Below are 8,117 nucleotides of genomic sequence, written 5' to 3' on the forward strand. Positions count from 1 at the left end.
GATTCTAAACGCACATCCACCTGCAGTCTGGTGGGATCCAGGCTCCACTTCCTCTATGTCGATCTCTGGCCACATCTCTCATTCACCTAGCTGCTGCCACATCAGCAGTGCTGTCCACGGGAGGCCAGCCCACAGAAGCTCCATAGGGGTCTGCCCTTGATGACCCACAGCCTGACCACCCCCTCCATCTCTCACACACTGTGTCCCCATTACGGTTGAACCAATCATATTGTCCTTTTTCTCCTTTACCATCTTCATAGCACTTATCACTTTCAGAAATTATCTTGTGCCTGCATGTAATTTTATTGTTTTTACTCTGTCTCCACCTGCAAGATGATAACTGCCACCCAAGCCCGGGTTTTTGTTTTTGTTTTTTTTCTTGCTCACTGCTGTCTATTCAGGTTCTAAAACAGTGTCTGGAACATGATCGAGCCTCCAAAAATATCTGTGGCAAGAACAATCCTCTAACTTGAGATGGAAAGAGTTACAGTTTTTCAGGTAGTTTGGTTCAAAAAAAATTTTTTCCCATTTAGAAGTTCAAAATACTAATTTCTACTTTAACATTACTTTTTTCCCTGATAATGGAAATAATAGTCACCATTTGGGTTTGAAATACCACTCTGTGTTAAATACCTATGCAATCTGCATTTATTATAGGTCAACCAAAAAAAGAACTGGATATTACCTGTCTCCTATAATTGGATTGTATTTTCTGAAGAATCATGTTATTCTGGAGGTTCACCTTCTAATTTTCTTTGGTATTACATGTTTTTATTTCCTGAAAATAAATGAGCAATTTTTTTCCATTTTATTTGCAAACAAGGAGAAAAAAAAAAAAAAACATGAAAATCTGAAGAAGACAACAGAACTTATATACCTGATCTGACTCATATGTATTATTAGGGCGTAAGGCCTCTCCACAAAAGACTAAATATGTTTGTCTCTAGAAAATATTTTATTGAAACTTACCATTACCAACATGTTCTGTGGAGACAAATACAGAAGGGGACAGAGAAAATAGGGTCAAATGGATATGATGGTTTCCCCAAAATTGTCTCTTGTAATCCTGGTTAGCATCTGTTCACCTATGCTGCACTTTTCTCTGTCTTCTTAAATACTAACATGACCATTGAAGCTTCTGATGTATCCCACACGAGCACTAAGCTTTCCATTTGTATTATATTACATAACTCCTACAATAACCTCGGAAAGCAGATGTTATAATGTCCATTTCACAGATCAGAAAATTTGCAGAGCTGACTATAAAATACCAGACCTTCACCATTCCACTCTACTTAGGTTTCCTTTTAGAGCTTCTATATGGATAGATTTCAAGCCAGAGAGGTCAAAACTTTGAAGCCAGAGTCCTTTTACAAATCTGCCTGAGAAGATACAAATGTTGCAGAGATTCTTTCCTTCCCAGTAAAAATGGAGAAATCTGAAGGCTGAATTATACTCACTAGTAAAAACGATGACAGAATTAATAACTATGGTGTGGAATTCATCATTACAAGTAACCTTTCTCGCTTCCCTTGATTTCATAAACACTGCATATTAAGTCTGGGCCAGATGCCTACAGACATCTTTGAAGACAGTATTTCATCATCTGAATATTTGGCCATTTGAAGAAAAAAATAGCTTGTTCCAAATTCCTCACCCTTGTAAATGTTTTTAAGATTTAATGGAAATATAGCTTCATGCCTGTTATTGCCTCTTAAATGACCACCCACAAAGGCCTCTCCTGTTATGAAAGACTTTCTCAGAATCCAAAAACTGTCTAAGAAAATAATTATTTCTTTTCATAACTCTTCTGAGTCTGTTTAAAGACAAGAAACTACAGGGGATTTGATTAGAATCACAAATAGATCTAAGAGTAATAGTAAAGGATGATAACTAAGCTATAATACTCAGCACTCCAACTTGGGATTCTCAGCAAATAATACTTTGATTTTCATGATTTTGTTTAATCTATAATACTCCTTCTCAGCATATAGCATAAACTTTGATTTCATGTTTGCATAAAAATGAATACAGTAGCCATATTTGTGTTATGTCTTATCAACTGGAATTAAATTCATCATAAAATAAGGATTTTAAAGTTTTCTTAAACACTCAGGGCTCATCATATTTTCTACTCAAGCTACAGAAAATTATATGACTACTCCTTTTTAGATTACAGAACATCTTTTTCAAATGCTGGCTAACATCTACATCGGGCAAGACCCTCATGGCATTTTCAACAAGAGTCTCTCCTATTATTTATTTTTGTCCAATCCTCTGCCTACATTCTGGTCACTATATTCATGGAACCAGGTTAGTTTTTATAAGTCAGGTTGGCTGGTCCAGATATTTGGCCAAACATTATTCTGGATGTTTCTGTGAAGGTGCTTTTTGGATGAGATTAACATTTAAACTGGTAACCATGAGTAAAGCAGGTTACCCTCCACCGTGTGGATGGGTCCTATCCAATCAGTTACAGGCCCTAATAGACAAAGACTGACCTCCTTGTACAAGAATTTGCCAGCAGATGGCCTTGGGGCTCCAATGGCAACTCTCCAGGCTGCCAACCTACTCCACAAAGTTTGGGCTTACCAGGCCTCTACACTTGTATGAGCCATTTTCTTAAAGTACTTCTCTCTTTCTCAAAACACATACACACATACATACACTGTTTGTCTATTTGTTCTGTTTCTCTGGAAAACCCTAATACACATTGTTTCAAAAACGTCTGACATTGCTGTCATGTGCAATACAGTCTCAGCTTTTTTTCTTTAGTTAACAGAATGTATTATAATCACATACATGGGTCTAACAAGTTCTGTTCTCTCAACCACATCCTTCAGTCATTCTGCAGTCCTTATAACATGACTTTAACTGGGTGGAGGCTAGAATTGTCTCACTCCCTTGCTCACGGTCAGCCAAAAAGCACTAAAGTCACATCATTCACCATTCTTTTCTAAATTACAAATTTGAGATCACTGTTTCTGGAGAACCATGCCCCCTGGGTCTAGAATTAAAAGATAATTTTACTTATTTTTTCATAAACTGAAAGTCATACATTCAAATTTACCACTGTTGATTGGGGGTCTACTGTGTTCCAAGTGCTGGACACACAAAGACCAGGTCTGCTGCCTTCATGAAGCTTAGTCTATTAAGAGAGACATTTTTTTTCATGGCAAAAAATATATCACTTGGCACTAATAGCCTATTAGGACCTGAGACTTCAGCCCTAGCACTATCATAATGCTGTTTTACAATGAGGTAGAGGATGCTGGGGAAATTAACATGGGATGAATTGTGTCTCCCACCAAAAAAAAAGATCATGATGAAATTCTAACCCCCAGAACTCAGAATGTGACGATATTTGAAAACAGGATCTTTGCAGGTGTGACTTGGTTAAATGAGGCCCTTAGGGTGGGCCCTGATCCAATATGACTAGTGTCCTTAAAAGAAGAATAAAATTTGGACATAGACACAAACCGAGGGAAGATGGCATGAAGAGACACAGAGAAGGCAGCCATCTAGAAGCCTAGCAGAGAGGCCTGAAACAGGTCCTTCACTTGTGGTCCTCAGAAGCAACCAAGCCTGCTGGCAGCTTGATCTTGGTCTTCTAAAACTATGAGAAAATAAGTTTCTGTTGTTTAAGCCACCCAGCCCATGGTACATTGGTACAGCAGCCCTAGCCAACTAACACAGAGGTTAAGCTTACAAATTAAGTAGACCAGCAGCTGAAGATAGGAATACATTAGAGTGTTATCATAAAGGCATAACCAGCCTAACTTGATGGCTGACTAGAAGTGAAAGGAGAAGGAAAGCACGAGATATTGACTGACTTGGGTCATGAGATTAGTAATGATAAAAGTAGCCTCTAATTCCCTTCTACTCACCTCACCTCCAACACCTACCACACACTTGCATGTTCTTGTGATATGGTCTTGAAGCTCCTCCTATCAAAAGGCAGAATATACTTCTCCACTCCCTGAATCTAGGCTGGCCTTCTGACTTGCTTTGACCAACAGAATAAGACAGAAGAGATGTGTTCTATAAGTTCTAAGCCTATACCTCTAGAGATCTTGCAGCTTGCTCTCTCTTCCTTTTCATGGGAATCCTGTGGTCACTACTATAGGAATGAGCCTGGGCCAGCCTGTTGGAAGATGGATACATGGATACATGGCTCATATCTCCATATCCCCAACCAACAGCCAGCCATCTGCCTGATGTATGAGGCCATCCACAGCTAGCTGACTGCAGACATAAGTGAACCTAGTTGGACCCAGCAGAACCACCCAGCTGATTGCAGCCTACATTGCTAATCTATATAATTCTGCACTTTAAAATGGTTGTTGTTTGAAGACACAAGGTTTTGGGTGGTTTGGTATACTGCAAAAGTTAACTGATATACAGGATGAGTATAACTGTCTTTCAGCCAAAAAAGGAATTCAAGAGCAACACAATCTGGATAAAGAATCCTCTCTTTTGACACACTGTGCTTAAAATACCAAGTTGTTTTGTTTAGTCACTAAGTCCTGTTCGACTCCTTTTGCAACCCCATGGACTATAGCCCACCAGGCTTCTCTGTCCTTGGGATTTCCCAGGCAAGAATACTGAAGTGGATTGCCACTCCGTTCTGCTGGGAATCTTCCTGACTCAGGGATCAAACCTGTGCCTTGCATTGGCAAGTAGATTCTTTACCATTGAGCCACCAGGAAAGTTTGGGACAGTCAAATAACCAATTGGTTAAACAGTTATGGAATTCAGGAAGGAGATGTTGCCTGGAAATAGAAATCTGAAAGACGGACTGATTTCCATGGGTGAGGAGATTGCCACAGGAATACAGTTAAAGGAGGGGAGATCAGGGTGGGGATCCCAGCAACATCACATTCAAGCTCAAGCAAAGCTCGAGAGTCAATGAGAGGAGAAGATGCAATGAAGGACAGGAAGATGCCACAGAAGTCAAAGGAACTTCTCAACAGAGTCACAGAAATATCTGCACATGTGTATATATACACACATAATAGACTTCCCTCATAGCTCAGTTGGTAAAGAATCCGCCTGTAATGCAGGAGACCCTGGTTCGATTCCTGGGTTGGGAAGATGCACTAGAGAAGGGATAGGCTACCCATTCCAGTACTCTTGGACTTTCCTTGTGGCTCAGGTGGTAAAGAATCCACCTGCAGTGCAGGAGACCTGGGTTTGATCTCTGGGTTGGGAAGATCCCCTGGAGAAGGGAAAGGCTACCCACTCCAGTATTCTGGCCTGGAGAATTCCATGGACTGTATAGTCCATGGGGTCGCAAACGGATGCAACTGAGAGACTTTCACTTCACTTAACTTCATGTAACTAATACGAGTCCCTGCTGCTGCTACTGCTGCCAAGTCGCTTCAGTCGTGTCCAACTCTGTGCGACCCCATAGATGGCAGCCCCCCAGGCTTCCCCGTCCGTGGGATTCTCCAGGCAAGAATACTGGAGTGGGTTGCCATTTCCTTCTCCAATGCATGAAAGTGAAAGGTGCAAGTGAAGTTGCTCAGTCGTGTCTGACTCTTATCGACCCCATGGACTGCAGCCCACCAGGCTCCTCTGTCCATGGATTTCCCAGGCAAGAGTACTGGAGTGGGCTGCCATTGCAATAAGAGTCCCAGTATTGGGGAATTATGAAGTCATTCCCAGGAGAGGGGATAATGGTAGTGATGATGGAACCCTTATCAGAGGTCATTAGAAAGAGAGTAGGGGAGAAGGGAAGGATTTGGAAACAATGCTAATCTACAAGGTTCCTGCTGAGGCTGGCAGATAGGTTATCTGCCCTGGATCACTATTTGCCTCTTTGCTCCAGGAATCTGTGAACCACTAAGAGAAACCAACCTCACAGTCATGTGAATTCATGACTTTGAAATGTACAGTCACATCATCTGAGCTCTTCAAGCCATCCAACAAAAGAAGGAGACAGGTACTGTATAAAGGGAAATGAAAGGTTGATGGAGGAATTTTTCAGGATGGGAGTGATAAATTTATTCCTAAGTGTATGGAATCACAAAGCCATAACTATGGATCAAAGTCCTGGAGAAAATGAGAAGGGAATGAAAAGATGGAGATGTCCAGACATGAGACAAAAGGCTGAGGGAGCTCACATTCAGTTCAGTTCAGTTTAGTCACTCAGTCGTGTCCGACTCTTTGCAACCCCATGAATCGCAGCACGCCAGGCCTCCCTGTACATCACCAACTCCCGGAGTTCACTCAAACTCACGTCCATCGAGTCGGTGATGCCATCCAGCCATCTCATCCTCTGTCGTCCCCTTCTCCTCCTGCCCCCAATCCCTCCCAGCATCAGAGTCTTTTCCAATGAGTCAACTCTTCCCATAAGGTGGCCAAAGTACTGGAGTTTCAGCTTTAGCATCATTCCTTCCAAAGAAATCCCAGGGCTGATCTCCTTCAGAATGGACTGGTTGGATCTCCTTGCAGTCCAAGGGACTCTCAAGAGTCTTCTCCAACACCACACTTCAAAAGCATCAATTCTTCAGCACTCAGCCTTCTTCACAGTCCAACTCTCACATCCATACATGACCACTGGAAAAACCATAGCCTTGACTAGACGGACCTTTGTTGGCAAAGTAATGCCTCTGCTTTTCAATATGCTATCTAGGTTGGTCATAACTTTTCTTCCAAGGAGTAAGCGTCTTTTAATTTCATGGCTGCAGTCACCATCTGCAGTGATTTTTGGAGCCCATGGCCACAAATCCTCACCTGGGAAGGGAACCAGTGGTAGGTGGAGTTGAGGACAGTGGGCAATGATTGGAGTTACAGATACAGACAGTGATGACCCAGAAAGAGCTTGGTGAGTGGCACTGAGATTGAGGACAATAAAAATCACATTTGTTAGTGTGACTGGGTTTTTCCAACAGCCTGCAATAGTTTGTATGTAGAAGCAAACAAAGCAGTTGGTTAGACTGACCCAAGACTGGGATTTTGAGGACAAATATAGAAGGACAAGGGATTAAGGGCTTTGAGGTTTTGGCAAGAGAGTGGTTAAAGTGATATATCATGGTTTCTGTGCTGGCATAAATAAAAAGAGAGAGAGAGGGAAAGTATGACTGATGAGCTCGGAGAAAGGGAGGGTAGTACTGGGATCAACAATCTTGGAAATAAATGGGTGAGGGAGTAGAAAGCTATGAGGCTGGTGTCATGTACAATGATGCTGGAGTTTAAGGTTCCAGGAGCAGAGCTATTCCAAAGGATAAAGCCAGGGTGTGGGTGAGATAACTGGGTCACCAAAGCATTGTGGGAGGTGAAGTGTTGCAACTCTGAGACTAAGCCACTGGGTCCATCCTCCATGCACAAATGCTGAAGATCACCCTGGTGATGACAGCTGGGGGAGAGGGAAGACATTAGCCAAGTGCATGAGCCTTCAGGAGAAGGGGGAAGGGACAGGAAGATGATAAGATGGCCAGGAAGAAAAGTAGGATACAGCCTCTGGGAATTTCCCTGGGGGCTATAGGAATTGCATGGTTTTGTGTTATAGTGGCCAAGTAATGTTCTGAAAGTAACAATGACCACAGTTCCTCTGGGCCTAAGGGGTGTGAACAAATAAACAGCTACTGCCCCCCTAAAATTGTATTTTCTTAACGAGGAATTCACTTATAACAAAGGCAAGATTTAGGGAAAGGGAATTTATACTGCAATAAACCAAGGGTCCAAAGAAACCCTATGGAAGAAAGGTTGAAGGAGATCAACAGATAAAGGCAGTGGGGAGAGTCGGAGAGAAATGATATGTCCTTCACTGGGGAATTGAATCATTATTACTTTTGTATAGGAGTTTTGTTTTCACAGATATCTCTAAGATCTGTCATATTTGGGTCCAGACCAGACCAGCAATAATGATGCCTTAGTATACAGTCAACATTCCTCTTTCCTTGGAATTATCTCAGGCATGACCAGAGATACCGTTAAGCATCCAGACTTATTCCTTGTTTTGAAGTTTAAGTAGTTCCATGAGTGGAACAAGGAAGATTTTTCTGTGTAGATCACAACAGATCACAAGCCAGGTGGTTTTACAGAGATAATATGCCCTAGAAAGAGAGGGACAAATGCTCATCTGATAACCAGAGTTTTATTCTAGCAGCCCA

Source organism: Bubalus kerabau, chromosome 7, assembly GCF_029407905.1.
Source record: "Bubalus kerabau isolate K-KA32 ecotype Philippines breed swamp buffalo chromosome 7, PCC_UOA_SB_1v2, whole genome shotgun sequence".
NCBI classification, from domain to species: domain Eukaryota; kingdom Metazoa; phylum Chordata; class Mammalia; order Artiodactyla; family Bovidae; genus Bubalus; species Bubalus kerabau.